General features: G+C 41.5%; 1 protein-coding gene and 1 long non-coding RNA gene across 3 annotated transcripts in view; one reads left to right on the top strand and one right to left on the bottom strand.

The window, feature by feature from the left end:
* The window catches only part of cpne9 (copine family member IX), a 627,771-nt gene that overhangs the window by 307,075 nt on the left and 299,916 nt on the right, over positions 1-20,780 (bottom strand). The window lies entirely within an intron of this gene.
* On the top strand, positions 9,931-17,279 carry LOC140742067 (uncharacterized). The gene is made up of 3 exons (XR_012102201.1): positions 9,931-10,043; positions 14,672-14,829; positions 17,173-17,279. It is a non-coding gene; the product is annotated as an uncharacterized lncRNA (long non-coding RNA).

The following is a 20,780-nucleotide window of genomic DNA, read 5'->3' as shown; positions in this document are numbered from 1 at the left end:
TCTCGCATCCGTACATGAGAATGGACTCTATGACTGCTATGAAGATCCTCTTTTTGAGCCCTCTGGTCAGGTTCGACCTCCAGATTTCCTTCATGTTGTTCATAGCCCTCCACGCCAGCGCCTTCCGTATCTTTATGTTCTTCTCCAAACTCATCATTCTTCACCCGAGGTTTCTTGAAGTCTAAGACTTGCTTAATGGTATCATTCTTTAAGGTCTTGAGAGTACCTTTGTCGCAGTTGAATGCCATGTACTCTGTCTTTTTAGCGTTTAGGAGAAGTCCGACTTCATTGCACTCAATTTCCACTTTTGTCAGTAGCTGCTCTGCTTCCTCCATCTGGCCAGAGAGCAGGACTATGTCATCTGAAAACCGCGATCTGTGAGCGTAACTGGTCTGACCCTTTTGGTTCGTCCTGGTTTTATGGTAAAACCAAGCTTGTCATGATCTTTGGTAGCTTGACGTAGAGCGTAATCGAGGATGATTATGAAGATGTAGGGTGCCAGAGTGTCTCCTTGCAGCACACCAGATAGGAGCTTGAACACTGCTGTTTCTCCGTCTGGTGATACAACTTTCGCCATGGTCTTGGTATAGCTGGACTCTGTTGCTCTCAGTAGATGGTCTGGCACTCCGTAAGCTTTCAGGATCTTCAGCATTTTACCTCGGTGAATGGAGTCAAAAGCTTTGTGAAAATCGATGGAAGTAAGCACGACTGGTAGGTTGCTCTTCTTGACTTCCTCGATGATTCTAAGGAGAGCAAGTATTTGCATTAATGTTGTGCGCTTCTGCTGAACACCATTCAGATTGAATCTTAGCTCAGGGTCAATGGTGGTGCGAATCCTGTTCAAGATCATCCGATTGTATAGCTTTGCTAAGATGTAGGTCAAGCTGATACCGCGGTAGTTATCGTCTTCGTGAGGGATCCAGACTTGGGGACAGGGATAATGTTTGAGAGTGACCACTGTTCTGGTTTGTCGTCTTTCATCAGTGCCGTATTACCCATGTCCAGCAAGATGTCGTCCAGGTCACAGTTCTTCAGGATGTCAGGCTAACAGGTCTATATTTTCCTTTCTGCTGCCTCCCACCCTTCTTAAATAGCAGAGTAACATTTGCATTTTTCCAACCATCTGGTACAATGCCAGAATCTATCAATTCTTTAAAGATCATTGTTAATTCCTCCGCAATCTTTCCAGCTACTTCCTTCAGAACACAAGGGTGCATTCCATCAGATTCAGGAGATTTATCCACCTTCAGACCATTAAGCTTACTGAGCAACTTCTCAGTTGTAATTTTCACTGCACATACTTCACTTCCCTGACTCCCTTGAACGTCTGGTATACTGCAGATGTCTTCCACTGTGAAGACTGATTCAACATACACATTCAGTTCCTCTGCCATCTCTGCATCTCTCTTTACAATATCTCCAGCATCATTTTCTATTGGGCCTATATCTACCCTCAACTCTCCCTTTTACCCTTTATATACCTAAAAAAGCTTTTAGTATCTTCTTTGATATTAATTGCTAGCTTCCTTCCAAATGACCTGCTTAGTTTCCCTTGGCAAGTTTTTAAAAGCTTTCTAATCCTCTATCTTCCCACTAGGTTTGGCTTCCTTGTATGCCCTCTCTTTTGCTTTTACTTTGGCTCTGACTTCACTTGTCAGCCACGGTAGTGTCATTCTTCCATTTGAAAATGTCTTCTTATTTGGAATATATCTGTCTTGCACTTCCCTCATTTTTCACAGAAATTGCTGCTCTGCTGTCCTTCCTGCTAGTGTCCCTTTCCAGTCAATTTTGGCCAGTTCCGCTCTCATGCCATTGTAATTTCCTTTATTCCACTGAAATAGCGACACATTGGAATTTAGTTTCTCCTCAAATTCCAAAGTGAACTCGATCATATGGTGATCAGTGTTCCCTAAGGGTTCCTTAACCTTAAGGTCTCTTATCACCTCTGGATGATTGCACAGCACTTAGCCGATCCCCTAGTGGGCTCAACAACAAGCTGTTCTAAAATGCCATCCCTTAGACATTCTACAAATTCTCTCTCTTGAATTCCAGTACTGGGCTGGTTTTCCCAATCCACTTTCATGTTAAAATCCCCAACGATTATCATGACATTGCCCTTCTGACACACCTTTTCTATCTCCTGCTGTAATTTCTAATCCGCATTCCGGCTGCCATTAGGATCTTTATACCCTTGCTATTTCTTAACTCAACCTATAGAAACCCTATACCTTCTGATCCTATGTCATCTCTTTCTAATGATTTAATATTATTTCTTATACACAGGGCCACACCACCCCCTCTGCTTACCAACCTATCTTTCCGATACATCTTATATCCTTGAACATTCAACTCCCAATGGCAGCCATCCTTTAACTAAGTTTCAGAGATGGCCACAATGTCATACTTGCCAATCTGTAGCTGAATTCCAAGGTTATCCATCTTATTTCTTATGCTGCATGCATTCAAGTATAACACTTCCAGTCCAGTATTTGGGCCATCAAATCTACTCCAACATTTCATAATGGCTGATACATTTCCCTCTCAGCCCCAAACTCCTGCCTTATGTTTCAGTTACACAAGGAGGCAGGATCCAAACAAAATGAAGGAACTTGAGAAAAGATTCATGATGATAAGTGATGAGATGATATTCCTCAACTATTTTATAGTGGTGGATAAGTCATCAAGCAAAGCAAACCTTACTCAGTGGTGATCTTGATTCTTCAGTCACCCACTTACACAAGGGGCGGTTTATTAGGCCCACATCCCTTAGGATGCAAATGGACACCAAAGCACCTGGGCACATGGAGAACTTGCAAACTCCACACAGGCAGCAATGAAAGCAACAGCACTAACTGCTACATTGCTATGCCACCCTTCTGGTGAACAAAAAACCAAATTGAAATCAGAAGTCAGGAACAAGTACTCAAGAATCAGGTGGAAAAACTCTATTTACTTTCACAAACAAGAGAAAATCTGCAGATGCTGAAATCCAAGCAATACACATAAAACGTTGGAGGAACTCAGCAGGCCAGGCAGCATCTATGGAAAAGAGTACAGTCGAAGTTTCAGGCTGAGATTCTTCATCAGGATGGAGAGAAGAAGATGAGGAGTCAGAGTGAGAAGGTGGGAGAAGGGAGGAAGAAACACAAGGTGATAGGTGAAATTGGGAAGGCTGAAGTAAAGAGCTGGGAAGTTGATTGCTGAAAGAGATACAGGGCTGGTGGAATCTGATAGGAGAGGTAGTAAGGAAGGAAATATAGAGGCAGGTGTAGCTTTGCAAGCGTAGCAAGTGCTACCCCTGCCCCTACACTGCTTCCCTCACTACCAACCAGGGCCCCAGACAGCTCTTCCAGGTGAGGCGACACTTCACCTGTGAGTCTGTTGGGTCATCTACTGTATCCGGTGCTCCCAGTGTGGCCTTTTTTAAAATTCATTTATGGGATGTGGGCATCACTAGCTAAGACATCATTTGTTTCCTAACCCTAGTATATCGGTGAGACCCGACGTAGATTGGGAGACCGCTTCACCAAGCACCTATGCTCCACCTGCCAGCAAAAGCCAGATCTCCCAGTGGTCACCCATTTTAAGTCCACTTCCCATATTCCCATTCCGACATGTCAGTCCATGGCCTCCTCTCGTCCTGATTAAGCCACACTCAGGTTGGAGAAGCAACACCTTCTATTCTGTCTGGGTAGTCTCCAATCTGATGGTATGAACACCAATTTCTCGAACTTCCGGTAATGCCCCCACCCCCTCACCATTCCCAATTTCCATTTCCTTCTCTCACCTTATCTCCTTACCTGCCCATCACCTCTGTCCTCCCCCTTTTCTTTCCTTCATAGCCTTCTGTCCTTTCCTGTCAGATTCCCCAGTCTCCAGCCCTGTCTCCTATCAATTTCCCAGCTCTTTACTTCACCCCTCACCACCCCAGCCCCTGGTTTCACCAATCACCTTGTGTTTCTTCCTCCCCTCCCTCCACCTTCTTACTCTGACTCCTCATCTTTTTCTCTCCATCCCTGATGTAGGGTCTTGGCCCAAAACGTTGACTGTACTCTTTTCCATAGATGCTGCTTGTCCAGCTGAGTGTTGCTTGTCTATAGTACCTTGACTGATCTGACATGTTCCTCAGCTTGCATACAGATCAGACAGGAACACCATGTCCTGCAATTCCTGCACTCCCCTGAGAAACGCACAATCCTTGGTGACTTTTTACAATGGCACTCCACACAGCAACATGAATTAGACTTCAAACTCCATTCAGCCTAGCTGGATAGTAGAAACAGGTTTCTATAGCAACACAGCTGCCAAAGCAGTCTTCATAAACTCTAATTTAGAAAATAATTTTATGGCTATAATGAAAATCATTCACAGATTGCATATACAAAAGTCCAGATCAACAATTAATTATCTTATCTGAGTCTGATTTTAATTTTGTGTGGCCATTGAGTTCAGTGGAAAACTGCTGACTGAAATTTTGCATTTATCATTTTTAGTTAAAAAGAAGTCAAATTCAAAAGGAAACAATCAGTTTTCCACTGATATATATGTTCAACAGATACTGTCACAATCAGATTCTTTTCTTCTGTAACTATTTGTCTTTGACAGAGCCTTTAAATCTGCAAACTTCTCACTTTTGCATTCATATCTCTCTGCTCCTGACAGGCTTGGTGAACCAATTGGTCCCTGTTCATCCATTATTCATACATTCACACATGTATGCCTCCACACATTTTCTTCAAACCTTAAAGCAGTCCAGCCTGTGTATTCTCCTGCAATGTCAAAACCCCTCAGGGAGAAGTAGGGGTGTTTCACCATGAGCCACAATTTTGGATAGAAGCAGTGGAATTGACAAAAACCCAAGTGCTGCTCTAGCCTAAAAATAAACAAGCTCTGAATTGCCTGTGAGCTAATGTTCTTTATCAGTGAAGTAAACTCCTTGCCATAACAGTGAATTCAACAATTTCATATATGATCATTTCCAGCATTTTTGTTTGTATTCGGGATTGGCAGCATTTATGGTTACATATTCCAATGGTTATGTGAGGACTTATAGCAGGTATCAAGCCATATTGACAATGGCTCATTGGTCTAATGGTATGTTCTTGCTTTGGGTGTGAAAGGTCCCGGGTTCAAATCCCGGATGAGTCCTCCTTTAAGTGGGTAGCAACAGGAGGCATAACCTTAAGGTGATTGGAGGAAAGTATTGAGGTAAGTTATTTATTCAGAGTGTGTTAAGTACATGGTGTGCCGGGGTGGTGGGAGAAGGGGCATTGAAGAAACTCTTACATTTGCACATGAACGATAGTAAAGTGGAGGGTTATGTCACAGTGAAATGTTAGATTGATTTTATAGTAGCTTAAAATGTTGGCCATAACAATGTGGGCCAAAGGACCTATGTACAGAGTGTTCTGTCTACTTCTGTAATTTCTGTTATTTTGGCTTCTAGCATGAATGACTCTACCAGCCTATCGTTTTGCTTCTCTGTTTAACCCATTTCAGTTAACTCTCATGGTTTAGCTCTTGTATCAGTGATTAAAAACACATTTGGATCTAGCATGTTGCCCCGTTAATGCCTTGCAATTTTCTCAACATGTCCACAAGGAAAGCACATACCACCAGACTCAAGGACAATTACTATCCTGCTGTTACAAGAATATTGAATAGCTCCCCAGTAAAATAAGATGGACTCTTGATGTCACAATCTGCCTTGTTGTGATAATGTGCCTTACAGTCTACCTGCACTGCACTTTCTCTGTTATGTAAAACTTTATTCTGTACTCCATCGTTGTTTTGCCTTCTACTTATCTCAAAGCAGAGTTGTAATGAATGACCATTACGGATCGTATACAAGACATGTTTTTCAGTGTACCTTGGTATATACGACAATAATAAACAAATTTACCAATTTAACTATAACTTTGATTCTAGTTGTGCCTTTATGGATGCAGCCTGATCTGCTGAGTATTCAAAACACCTTTTACTTTTATTTTGCATTTTTAAATAAGATTATTCACAGATCTACTCTGCTAAAAAGATTGAATTCAAGTTTTCTTATGTTAGCCACTGTTTTCAAAGTTGAAAGAAGAATATTAACAACAGTTCAAAAAAAATGTAAGACTAAATTTACCTTACATAAATCAAAATTTCTGCAATGCTTGAAATCTGAAAGAAACCAAAAATCCTGGAACTACTCAAGAGATGAGGATTTTATTATTTTTTAATTTATTGAGATACAGTATGGAACAGGACCTGCCGGCTCTTCAAACCATGCCACCAGAAACTCCCAACTTAACTCTACTGGAACAATTTACAATGACCTATTAGCCAGAACATCTTTGGACTGTGGGAGGAAATGGAAGCATATGGAGAACAAACTGGGTACAGACAATGGTGGGATTGAACTCCAAACTCTGAACTCTGACACCCCGAGCTGTAATAGCATCATGCTAACTACTAAGGTACCATTACGCCCAGAATATTTCTTTGTGGAAAAAGAATAACAGTCAATGTTTTCAGGTTGGTTGCTGACCTTTCATCACAATTTTGCCATCTTCAAACTGAGCCCAGCATTCCTATAGAGATCTGCAGATGCCACCAGATATAAAAAGAAGCACTTAAGTCAAACAGAAACAAAAATAAAACGCATGTAGGCTTGAGCAGTGTCGGTCTCTCCTGTGTCCTTTCTTTGTACTTTCACTGACATTATTTTGGTCCATTTCCCCTGTCATTCACACTCCCTTATCTCCTGGTGTTTAGCCGAATTATTTTGTTTGTTAGTGTTAACTTCTGATTTGACTATTTCTACTGATTTATAAACTGCAGCACTTTAGGAGGTTGTTGCTCATATTTAACCCTTGAAATTCAAGTAAATACCTCCTTACCATGAGTGCATGTTCCTGGTCTTCTGCTGCTGTACACCATCCACTTCAAGGTTCGAAGTGTTGTGCATTCAGAGATGCTCTTCTGCACACCACTGTTTTAACGTGTGTGTGTGTTTTGAGTTACTGTTGCCTTCCTGTCAGCTTGAACCAGTCTAGCAATTTTCCTCTAACCTCTCTCATTAACCAGGGACTTTTTGCCCACAGAAATATCACTCACTGGATGTTTTCCTTTTTGTTTGTCGCACCATTCTTTTAAACTCCAGAGGCTGTTGTGTCCGAAAGATCAGCAGTTTCTGATATATTCAAACCACCCCATCTGGCATCAACAATCATTCCACTGTTAAAGGCACTTACATCACATTTCTTCCCCATTCTGATGTTTGGTCTGAATAACAACTGCACTTCTTGACCATATCTGCATGCTTGTATGTTTTAAGTTGCTGCCAGATGAATGGCTTATTAGATATTTGCATAATGCCTGGAAGCTTTGTTCATTCCCAGACTATGAAAGAAGGGTGAGTATCTGAGATGAAGCTCTCATTTGGTGCCATCTATTGTCAAGTGCATTCTGTGTCTGCAGTAAGTCATCTCTAAAACACAAAGACCATTTTGTTCATTGTGACCTTCCAACTAGTTTAGGGTGGAACACTGAGAGGAAGAATAAGACACTTGAACCTTGCAGCAAAGATCAAAAGGAATAGGACCAGCAAGTAGGTTTAAAGTAAGTATGTATAAATGTCTTTCCTAAGTTATAGAGAAGTGTACAAGTTGCAGCTGTGTAAAATTGTCTCTTTTTAAATGGAGATTGAATTGATCATTTTTCATTCCTTCATCCTTTCCATAAGTGCACGACTGGAAGTCAAGGGAATCTGACCCAGAGCTGTCCAATCTGATCAACATGCCATTATTTTAGTTTATTGTTTTTATGCAATCATTGCGAAGGATTAACTGTATCTATTAATGTTAGAAACACTTATTTATTAAAGAGCCACAAGTCTACAGGACATTATTTCAAGGACTACATTTAATGTGCTCAGTAAAGTATTAAGAATGCAGATGATAGTAGGATAGAAATACTCTTCTGAGGTGTGAAGCGGAGGCAGATGAAATTCAACATATTATATGTGAAGTTATGCTTTCTGAGATAAATGTAGGAGGAACATAATAGCCCAAATGTTAGATTTTAAAGATGATGCAGAAGAGGGGACTTCAAGTTTGGAAGCAAAAGCTGTTGGCGGGATGTTGCAAATTAATAAAATCATTTGAGATCCTTACTTCTAAAGTAGAGTAAAACAAGCTAATAAGTCTGAGTCTTTATAACTCACTGCTGGGTCTCAGCTAGAATATTTTGTGCACAATTTCAAAATCTTGGACATGATGCCAATGTCGTTTACTCTATTTGGTGATAGCTCTTTATTTCCCTACAAAGAAAGTACATTAAGCTGTTATTAGTGAATGAGGAGAAAATGGTAGGTAGTTCATCAGCAAATGGAATACAAATTTGACAAATGTTTATTTTCTTAACACAATATGACTTGGAATTCTCTGCCTGAAAGAATACTACAAGCGGTACCCTAATAAGTTTCACATGGTAATATAAGAAAGAGAAGCAAATTACAGGGGTCTAGGAAGCAAAAGGGAAGTGGAATAATTGGGATGATGGGACTAGTGCAGGCATGATGGAATGATTGGTCTACAATCATAAATAACTTAACTTTTAAAATCCACACATTGTTCCCAAATGTAGTGTAGGTTTTCCTTAAATGCTAGGGTCATCAAAGGGACTAGAAATTGCTCTTTCTTGGCATTAAAACATCTTAATTGTTGTCTGTTTCAGTACAAATCTCTGTGCTGATATATTGCAATTTCTTGCTGTTTTCAACATATAGCACAGTAGATGCGATCTTAGATTAAATCAGGACAACACAAACAATCTGCTTTGAATTAGTTGTGAATGAATGGGCGCTGAAATTATGGTTGGGATGGTTGGGGGGGGGGGGGTGCATTGGTAGAAAAGTGCTCCGATTAGGCAATCTGAGGCATCTTAGGCTATGAATAGTGCCAACTGGAGGCAGGTTCATGGTGCATGGGAACCAAAGAGAGACTCCAGGGCTCTAATGAAGTGCTCCCAGCAGCAGGGTTACAGGGTGGTCTCTGTAAAGAATTTTCACAATAACAATGCTAGAATGCAGCTCCAAATTCAGACATTGAATAGCTTCTCCTTTGGGCATTCTTATCATGTGTGCCAAACTGTAAAGTTGGTGCCTTATCAGATAGAAAGATTGGCATGGTGAAGGTCAGTGCAAATTTGGCAGTTTTAGTAGCTTGGTGAGGTCACTTTTGTCTTCTGTCCTATTCTAGAGTCCGTTACTTTACTTAGTATGTTGAATGTGCCATAGGGTGTTGTACAAGTCATAGTTTACTACTTCAGGACCTTGAGTTCACTCTTGTGGAATAGAACTGGTTGTCTTCATTATTGCATAATCTCCATTATGAACCAGTGACCCCAGCCCAACCAGTTTTTTTCTTGTTATTCACTGTTGGATAAAGAATTTGATTAGTGGAATTCAAAATGAACATAGTGAAATTGATTTTCAGGGTTCAGACAATCTCAGGAGGTTTGCTGTAAGAGAGACCACAGCCAGTGTTAAAAAGAGAGAGGAGATACTTTCTAATTTTGGGAGCTGCCTTAACAACAAAGGTAGGCAAATGCCTGAACCATGTCTTCTCCATGTTTTGTTGGAGAGACATTGTTGATCCTGAATTAGAATTGTAGTAATGAATATTTTGACAGGGTTAGTAGGTTTTAAGCAGTATTTCCACACTTGGGTCAGTCCCAGCAATGTCCTACAACCACTGTGCTGGCCCTGAGCCCCAGCATCTCAGTGTTGAGTGGCCACAGCCCTCACAGGCAGCAGCTACTTATAGAAGCACAGGAGGAACATAGCTGGATTGGAGCCAGGCTGAGCACCAGCAGCGACGTCACTGATGTATTTTTCTGTGAAGTGCAACAATGATACCTCCTAGTTTGGATTCAATCTGTGCTCTCCTTCTTGTGAGCACATCCTGTGCCCTTCGTGAGGTGCCAGTGTAAGCAGTACCAGTCAGAGCAACAGTTTAGACTGCACTGGAGAAAGAGGAGTGTACAGAGGGATGTTAAAGGTAAGCTCTTTACAAAGAAAGTAGTGGGTGCACAGCATGCCCTATCATGGGCAGTGGTAGAGACAGACACATTAGGGACATTTAAGAAACTCTTAGATAGGTACATGGATGATAGAAAAATGGAGGGCCATGCAAGAAGGAAGGGCTAAGTTGATCTCAGAGCAGCACAACACTGTGGACCAAAGGGCCTGCACTGTGGAGTAAGTCCTATCTTCTATTAACAAGCAGGTGTATAGTAGTGTCTGGCGTGTACAAGAGTGTGATCATGAGCGTGAGAGTGAGAGTGTGAGAGACAGACAGAGGGACAGAGTCTGGCACACTTAATTTAGCACCTTGATTGAAATTTAAAATAAAACAGGTAATATATAAATGTAAATATAAATCAAGCTCATAATTTCCTCAGTTGTGTAGGAATTTAGCAAATAGCATTGTTCTGTATCTAAACGCTGTATTAATGCATTTTGGTTCAGATTACAGTCTGAAAAATGTGTTTTTCCACTGGTTTCAACATAGAACCATAGAACATTACAGCACAGAAACAGGCCTTTTGGCCCTTCTTGGCTGTGCCAAACCATTTTTCTGCCTAGTCCCACTGACCTGCACCTCATTCCACACTCCCACTACTCTCTGTGTGAAGAAGCCCCCCCCCATGTTCCCTTTAAACTTTTTCCCCTTCACCCATGACCTCTGGTTTCTTTCTCCCCTAGCCTGAGTGGAAAAAGCCTGCTTGCATTCACTCTATCTATACCCATCATAATTTTATATACCTCTATCAAATCGCTCCTCATTCTCCTACGCTCCAGGGCATAAAGTCCTAACCTATTCAACCTTTCTCTGTAACTCAGTTTCTCAAGTCCCGGCAACATCCTTGTAAACCTTCTCTGCACCCTTTCAACCTTATTAATATCCTTCCTGTAATTTGGTGACCAAAACTGCACACAGTATTCCAAATTTGATCTCACCAATGTCTTATACAACCTCACCATTACATTCCAACTCCTATACTCAATACTTTGATTTATAAAAGGCCAATGTACCAAAAGCTCTCTTTACTACTCTATCTAGCTGTGACGCCACTTTTAGGGAATTATGTATCTGTACTCCCAGATCCCTCTGTTCTACTGCATTCCTCAGTGTCCTACCATTTACCATGTATGTTCTACCTTGGTTTGTCCTTCCAAAGTGCAATACCTCACACTTGTCTGTATTAAAATCCATCTGCCATTTTTCCAGCTTATCCAAATCCCTCTGCAAGCTTTGAAAACCTTCCTCACTGTCCACTACACCTCCAATCTTCGTATCATCAGCAAATTTGCTGATCCAATTGCCACATTATCATCCAGATCATTGATATAGATGACAAATACCAATGGACTCAGCACTGATCCCTATGGCACACCACTAGTCACAGGCCTCCACTCAGAGTAGCAATCCTCCACTACCACTCTCTGGCTTCTTCCATTGAGCCAATATCTAATCCAATTTACTACCTCTCCATGTATACCTAGCGACTGAATCTTCCTAGCTAACCTCCCATGCAGGACCTTGTCAAAGGCCTTACTGAAGTCCATGTATACAACATCCACTTCCCTTCATCCCTTCATCCACTTTCCTGGTAACTTCCTCGAAAAACTCTAATAGATTGGTTAAACACGACCTACCATGCACAAAGCCATGCTGACTTTTTCTAATGATTTGCTTCCGTCTGGTAGATAGATAGATAGATAGATAGATAGATAGATAGATACTTTATTCATCCCCATGGGGAAATTCAACTTTTTTCCAATGTCCCATACACTTGTTGTAGCAAAGCTAATTACATACAATACTTAACTCAGTAAAAAAAAATATGATATGCATCTAAATCACCATCTCAAAAAGCATTAATAATAGCTTTAAAAAGTTCTTAAGTCCTGGCGGTAGAATTGTAAAGCCTAATGGCATTGGGGAGTATTGACCTCTTCATCCTGTCTGAGGAGCATTGCATCGATAGTAACCTGTCGCTGAAACTGCTTCTCTGTCTCTGGATGGTGCTATGTAGAGGATGTTCAGAGTTATCCATAATTGACCATAGCCTACTCAGCGCCCTTCGCTCAGCTACCGATGTTAAACTCTCCAGTACTTTGCCCACGACAGAGCCCGCCTTCCTTACCAGCTTATTAAGACGTGAGGCGTCCCTCTTCTTAATGCTTCCTCCCCAACACGCCACCACAAAGAAGAGGGCGCTCTCCGCTTCAGATCCCTCCAGACTAAGACTAATAGGCACTGGAGAAGTTTTTTCCCTACTGCGGTCACTTTGCTGAACAGTTAACTGCCGGTTAACTGTCGGCTAACTATTACTTGGATTGCACTACCTGTATGTATAATCTATATTTTCATTTATATTTATCATTATTATTGTTATGAGCAGAGAGACAACATCTGCCGGAAGTAAATTCCTTGTATGTGCATAGGTACTTGGCGATTAAAGTCTGATTCTGATTCTGATAAGTCCCTGTCTATTCAAATACTTGTAGATCCTATCTCTTAGTATTCCTTCCAATAATTTACCTACTACCGATGTCAAACTTACCAGCCTATAATTTCCCGGCTTACTTTTTGAGCCTTTTTTAAACAACAGAACTACATGAACTATCCTCCAATCCTCTGGCACCTGACCCGTGGATATCGACATTTTAAATATTTCTGCCAGGGCCCCTGCAATTTCAACACTAGTCTCCTTCAAGGTCCGAGGGAATACCCTGTCAGGTCCTGGGGATTTATCTACTCTGATTTGCCTCAAGACAGCAAGCACCTCCTCCTCTTTAATCTGTATAAGTTCCATGACCTCCCTACTTGTTTGCCTTGTTTCCATAGACTCCATTCCAGTTTCCTTAGTAAATACAGATGCAAAAAAAAAATTTAATATCTCTCCCATTTCTTTTGGTTCCATACATAGCCGACCACTCTGATCTTCAAGAGGACCAATTTTATCCCTTACTATCCTTTTGCTCTTAACATACCTGTAGAAGCTCTTAGGATTATCCTTCACCCTGACTGCCAAAGCAACCTCATGATTTCTTTTAGCCCTCCTGATTTCTTTCTTAGGTATTTTCTTACCCTTTTTATACTCATCTTATTTCCTCCCTGTTGCCTATACAATGTTATACATCTCTCTCTTCTTTTTTATCAGAGTTCCAATATCCCTCGAGAACCAAGGTTCCTTATTCTTATTCACTTTGCCTTTAACCCTGACAGGAACGTACAAACTCTGCACTCTCAAAATTTCTCCTTTGAAGGCCTCCCACTTACCAATGACATCCTTGCCAGAGAACAACCTGTCCCAATCTACGCTTTTTAGATCCTTTCTCATTTCTTCAAATTTGGCGTCAAATTTGGAAACATCTGCCACTTGCACATGTTTGCCAAAAAGCCAATGAAACTCTAGCAGAATGCTTCAGGGCTTGAGTACAACTCAGGGCCGACAGCCTTTTAATAATAATTCTTTCAGTTTGTGATGTTCTCTCAGCTTGTCAGCAAGTTGCTGCACTGAGGCACATTTCTGGATTAACCTTTGTGTGTAGTTAAATTGAGTAATCCACTTAAAATTGTATAATTACCTCACAGAGAAGATTTGAAAGCACAGACCCTAACATGGTGAAGAACATCTTAGAGCTAACACTGGCACTATTTTAACAACTGTTAAACATACATCCATTCATTCAATATCTACAGTATTGTGCTAGGGTGCCTAATACTTTTACACAGTTCTGTGGTAATTTTATGTATTGTGTTGTACTGCTGTTGCAAAAAACAACAAATTTCATGACATATTGGGTTATGATAAACCTGATTCTGATATAAGTTGGTTTCTGTTGTGGACTGAGAGTGAGTAGGGGGCAGGGAGAGGGGAATCCTGGTTGGAAAAGGGGGAAGGGAGAGAGGAGGGAGTGGGAAGCACCTGAGAAACATTTTGTAATGATCAATAAACCAATTGTTTGGAATCAAATTAACTTTCATGGTGTCTCAGGGCAGGTTATGACTGCACCTGCACTACCCCCTACCCCAGTACTCCTCTGCCACCTGTCCCGTGGTGCCCCACCCTCACACACACACCCCTAAGACATGCACAGTACTGTATGTAGGTAGTTGGCCTTGAACATTGGCAGACCATAAAAACATACTGTCACCATCTTCCTGTATTTCAACTGTGACTACTTCAAAGCTTCACCATTGTCAATAGGACACTGTGCAGCCTCAGGTAAATACCGCAGAGTGTTTTATGTATACATTTCCTTCAATGGGTTTCAATTGTATTCGCTACAGCTCCAAGATCAAAAGACACTAGAGATAACAGTTAGGTACAGCAGCTATTAAAACTCATGTGAGTAGTAAAACTAGAACTGTTGGAGTTCCAGCAGGTTTCTTTTCTCACTGCTGCTGGTCCAATTCATCTTCCTCTCTTTACACTCAGTTACAATCAATAAGCATTTACTCCTCTCCCTTAATTAGCACAGAAGACCATGGTTTCACTGAGGTAACTGTACTCTCCACTCCGCATTAGCCAGTTCACTTGTGCTCTCCATCCTTTCCCTCTCCACAACATTAAAGAGTTATTTTCTCACTTTTGATTGTTTCTCTTTCCACAGAAGCTGCCACAGCTCCTGAGCATCCCAAGCATGCTTTGTTTCCACTGACGTTGGAAGGAGGTTGGACAAGCAACAACTCGAGTAGCAAACATTGCATTGAACTGAAAACATCTGGGATTTTACAGGGAAGCAGGTTTGTGTCAACAAGCTCAAAAAAGGTAAGATTCCAAGCAGCACAGCAGAAAATTCACCCCATAACACAAGAGATCCTGCAGGCACTGGAAATCCACAGCAACATACACAACATGCTGGAGGAACTCAGCAGGTTAGACAGCATCTATGGAAGGGTACAAGAAATCAACATTTCAGGCCGAAACCCTTCATCAGGATTGGAAAGAAAGGGGAAGATGCCAGAATAAAGAAGGGAAAGAGTACAAGCTTGCAGGTGATAAGTGAAGCCCGGAGAGGTGGAAGGTGGTGGGTGGGGGAGGAGGGAGAAAGTAAGAAGCTGGGAGGTGACTGATGGAGGAGTTAAAGTGCTGAAGATGGAGGAATCTGTTAAGAGGGGAGAATGAACCATAGGTGAAAGGGAAGGAGGAGTGGCGTCAAAGGAGCCATTACAACTTGGGGCACCAGAATTCAGAGTTCAGTTCTGATGGCATCTGTGTGGAGTTTGTACATCTTCCCTGTAAATGAGTCGGTTTCTTCAGGGTGCTCCTGTTTCCTGCCACATAACAAAGACATACTGTCATGAGCTTTGTGGGCTTCTGTGGCTTGCTGTAGAGAGTTGAGTTTCTCGAGCACATGTATTTAATAATTGTTGTCTTAATTAGAGTTATTAAACCCTTATACTCTCTGTTTAATCTTGTCAAGTTAATTGTGACTGGTTCTGCATTCTATGATTATTTAAAGTGGACTCTTGCTTGGCGCTCATGGTAGAGTTCTTGTATAAGTATTTGCTTTGTAGTGCTGCTTAGTTGTGCCTCTGGTGCTCTGCTGGTATTCCTCTGTATAACTGCCTGTTTCCATCTCTTCATGGAAATCTGCCATTCCTCTGCACCTAGATCCAGGGTTCACCGTGACAGAGTTTGCCGTTCCCCAGCACCCTGGTTCAGCCATAGCCAGTGTGTACCGTGACACATACTGGTTAGCAGTTTAGTTGGTTATTGTAAATTTTCCTGTAGATTGGGCTAGGGTAGCTGAATGATGTGGCTCGTTGGGCTGGAAGGGCCTGTTCTGCACTGTACCTCTAAATAAGTAAGTAAATAAATAAATAAATGCAGCCCTATTGTCAGGGTGGTCTGCAAATGACTTTGCAACTCATGGGAGACCCGTTGTGTTCAGTTGTTATCCAATCTTAGCAATTTATTTGCAAATGCTTCATCACCACATTAGGAGATGTCATCAGTGCACTGTGGTGTGTCCTCCGAATGCTTGGCCTTTATATACTGATCAATCAGCTGATTGGACATCATTACGGAAGCTCAATTGTGATGTGGAGAGGAAATCTCGTCGCTAATTGGCTGTGTGGAGACCTTTGTGCATTGTGGTCAGAACTTTGCATTGGCTTAAAGCCAGCTGATGTTCATGGATTTTTGTGTTTTCTCTCAGTCTGGCCGACAGAACACTTGCTGCAGTCCTGCATTGCATTTTGTAGACCACATTGGTACTCTGCTCAATGTTGCTCTTGGCTTTGTGTGACCAAAGTTCTATGTTCTTGGAGCTGTTACCATCACTAAATTGCTCTTACTGATGTAAATATCTTGTATATATTGTTTTTTTTATAAAGAAATCTTAACTCCAGAAGTGTGTGTTTTCAATTCATTGCTCCTTCCAATACCTAGAGCTTCTTATGGCCTACTAGCACCTAGTGTAGTACCAGGTAATTTGATTTTCTCAGAAAGCATGTGGCGATCAGTCACACGAGATAAGACCAGCACTACACAGGTGTTACAGCAACGTTGAGAAGAATGCTTTGCAGACCAAACTAATGAACCAGGCTTTTAGACAAGACCAGAGTGGTCTACACAATCCAAAGCAAGATTGCAGCAAATATTTCATTGACCTAACTTGGAGAAAGCTATCCACCAAGATCCATGAACATCAACTGGCTGTAAAGCAGTATGAGCAACTCTCCCATAAAAATCGAGAGGGACACTAAATACACTGAGCATTAGTGAAAGCCATGGTGCCAGCAAACAGACGGCATGCAAGAGAATTTCTAGAGGTGTGGTTTTCCATGAACAATTCTGTAAACAAACACATAAACCTTGCTCCTATTTATGAGCCAATGCAAGCAAAGTTCCTGACTACAATGCACAAAGTTTGCCGTACAGCCAATCAGTGACAAACTTTCCTCCCAAAATCACATTTGAGTTTACGAAATGACGTCCAATCAGCTGATTGAGAAGTATATAAAGGCCAAGCATTTGGAGGACAAACAACTGATGATGTCTCCTCGCATGATGATGAAACACTTGCAAGTAAATTGCCCAGATAAGAGAACAACTCAATCCTACCATCAACCACCCGAGCTCTACATCTTCTGAATTATTTCACAGGAGACTGCTGCCAGACAAGTCTTGCCTGGGTAAATCCCTCCCACCATTGAGCACATCTACCTGGAGTGCAGTCGCACGAAAGCACCATCCATCATCAAGGACCCCCACCAACCAGGCCATGCTCTCTTCTTGCTGCTGCCTCAGGAAGGAGGTACAGAGGCCTCAGGACCTTATTACACTTCAATCATAGGGCTCTGGAACCAAAGAGGTTAACTTCATTCAACTTTGCTCTTCACAACACTGAGCTGTTTCTACAACCTGTGGACTCACTGTCAAGGACTCTTCATCTCAAGTTCTCAATATTTATTGCTTATTTATTAATTATTTTTTTCTTTTTGTATTTGCAATTTGTTTCTTTGCACATTGATTATCTGTCTTGTTGGGTGTGGTTTTCCAGTGAATCTATTTGGTTTCTTGTACTTTCTCTGAATGCCTGCAAGAAAATGAATCTCAGGGTTGTATATAGTGACAAATATGTTCTTTGATAATAAATTTAGTTTGAGCTTTGAACTGATTGCTGTAGAAGGATTAATCAAGTAAATCTCAAGTTGCTTAGTGCTTCTCAGAGTCTGAATTTTTTTGTTAGCGAGCTTGGCTGAATCCTAAATAAAAGAACAGGGATAGTTACTGTGTCTCCGAGATACCCTCATTCATACCACTCTTTCAGTTGTCGGTAACTCTGAACAGACTCCCACTGCTAAAGCTACAGAAAGGCAGGAAGGTCGCTGAAGCATTTCAGTTTAAAGCTTGCACTCACTAACTGAATACCGTAAGAAAAACACAGGCAGATTTGAACAACGTCATAATCAAGGCTATCATATAATAACCATATAACCATATAACAATCACAGCACGGAAACAGGCCATTCCGGCCCTCCTAGTCCGTGCCGAACTCTTAATCTCACCTAGTCCCACCTACCCGCACTCAGCCCATAACCCTCCACTCCTTTCCTGTCCATATACCTATCCAATTTTACCTTAAATGACACAACTGAACTGGCCTCTACTACTTCTACAGGAAGCTCATTCCACACAGCTATCACTCTCTGAGTAAAGAAATACCTCCTCGTGTTTCCCTTAAACTTTTGCCCCCTAACTCTCAAATCATGTCCTCTCGTTTGAATCTCCCCTACTCTCAATGGAAACAGCCTATTCACGTCAACTCTATCTATCCCTCTCAACATTTTAAATACCTCGATCAAATCCCCCCTCAACCTTCTACGCTCCAATGAATAGAGACCTAACTTGTTCAACCTTTCTCTGTAACTTAAGTGCTGAAACCCAGGTAACATCCTAGTAAATCGTCTCTGCACTCTCTCTAATTTATTGATATCTTTCCTATAATTCGGTGACCAGAACTGTACACAATATTCCAAATTTGGCCTTACCAATGCCTTGTACAATTTTAACATTACATCCCAACTTCTGTACTCAATGCTCTGATTTATAAAGGCCAGCGTTCCAAAAGCCTTCTTCACCACCCTATCTACATGAGACTCCACCTTCAGGGAACTATGCACTGTTATTCCTAGATCTCTCTGTTCCACTGCATTCCTCAATGCCCTACCATTTACCCTGTATGTTCTATTTGGATTATTCCTGCCAAAATGTAGAACCTCACACTTCTCAGCATTAAACTCCATCTGCCAACGTTCAGCCCATTCTTCTAACCGGCATAAATCTCCCTGCAAGCTTTGAAAACCCACCTCATTATCCACAACACCTCCTACCTTAGTATCATCAGCATACTTACTAATCCAATTTACCACCCCATCATCCAGATCATTTATGTATATTACAAACAACATTGGGCCCAAAACAGATCCCTGAGGCACCCCGCTAGTCACCGGCCTCCATCCCGATAAACAATTATCCACCACTACTCTCTGGCATCTCCCATCTAGCCACTGTTGAATCCATTTTATTACTCCAGCATTAATACCTAACGACTGAACCTTCTTAACTAACCTTCCATGTGGAACTTTGTCAAAGGCCTTGCTGAAGTCCATATAGACTACATCCACTGCCTTACCCTCGTCAACATTCCTCGTAACTACTTCAAAAAATTCAATAAGGTTTGTCAAACATGACCTTCCACGCACAAATCCATGCTGGCTACTCCTAATCAGATCCTGTCTATCCAGATAATTATAAATACTATCTCTAAGAATACTTTCCATTAATTTACCCACCACTGATGTCAAACTGACAGGTCTATAATTGCCAGGCTTACTTCTAGAACCCTTTTTAAACAATGGAACCACATGAGCAATACGCCAATCCTCCGGCACAATCCCCGTTTCTAATGACATCTGAAAGATCTCCGTCAGAGCTCCTGCTATCTCTACACAAACTTCCCTCAAGGTCCTGGGGAATATCCGGTCAGGACCCGGAGATTTATCCACTTTTAAATTTCTTAAAAGTGCCAGTACTTCCACCTCTTTAATTGTCATAGGTTCCATAACTTCCTTACTTGTTTCCCACACCTTACACCATTCAATATCCTTCTCCTTAGTGAATACCGAAGAGAAGAAATCGTTCAAAATCTCTCCCATCTCCCTCGGCTCCACACATAGCTGACCACCCTGATTCTCTAAGGGACCAATCTTATCCCTCACTATCCTCTTGCTTTTAATATAACTGTAGAAGCCTTTCGGATTTACTTCCACCTTATTTGCCAAACCAAACTCGTAACTTCTTTTAGCTTTTCTAATCTCTTTCTTAAGTTTCCTTTTACATTCTTTATATTCCTCGAGCAATTCCTTTACTCCATGCTGCCTATATCTATTGTAGACATCCCTCTTTTTTCGAACCAAGTTTCTAATATCCCTTGAAAACCATGGCGCTTTCAAACCTTTAACCTTTCCTTTCAACCGAACAGGAACATAAAGATTCTGTACCCTCATAATTTCACCCTTAAATGACCTCCATTTCTCTATTACATCCTTCCCATAAAACAACTTGACCCAATCCACTCTCTCTAAATCCCTGCGCATCTCCTCAAAGTTAGCCTTTCTCCAATCAAAAATCTCAACTCTAGGTCCAGTCCTGTCCTTCTCCATAATTATATTGAAGCTAATGCTATTGTGATCACTGGACCCGAAGTGCTCCCCAACACATACATCTGTCAGCTGACCTATCGCATTCCCTAACAGGAGATCCAACACTGCCCCATCTCTAGTCGGTACTTCTATGTATTGTTGCAAAAAGCTATCCTGCACACATTTCACAAACTCTAAACCATCCAGCCCTTTTACAGAATGAGCTTCCCAATCTATGTGTGGAAAATTAAAATCTCCCACAATCACCACCTTGTGTTTACTACAAATATCTGCTATCTCCTTACACATTTGCTCTTCCAACTCACGCTCCCCATTAGGTGGCCTATAATACACTCCTATCAGTGTTACTACACCTTTCCCATTCCTCAATTCCACCCAAATAGCCTCCCTAGAGGAGCTCTGTAATCTATCCTTCCAAAGCACCGACATAAGATTTTCTCGGACAAGCAATGCAACACCTCCTCCTCTGGCCCCTCCTACTCTATCACACCTGAAGCAACTAAATCCAGGAATATTTAGTTGCCAATTACACCCTTCCTGCAACCA

This window comes from Hemitrygon akajei, chromosome 19, assembly GCF_048418815.1.
Source record: "Hemitrygon akajei chromosome 19, sHemAka1.3, whole genome shotgun sequence".
Lineage (NCBI taxonomy): Eukaryota > Metazoa > Chordata > Chondrichthyes > Myliobatiformes > Dasyatidae > Hemitrygon > Hemitrygon akajei.
Note: the sequence above shows the minus strand (reverse complement) of the source record. Positions and strands in the feature narration are given on the sequence as shown.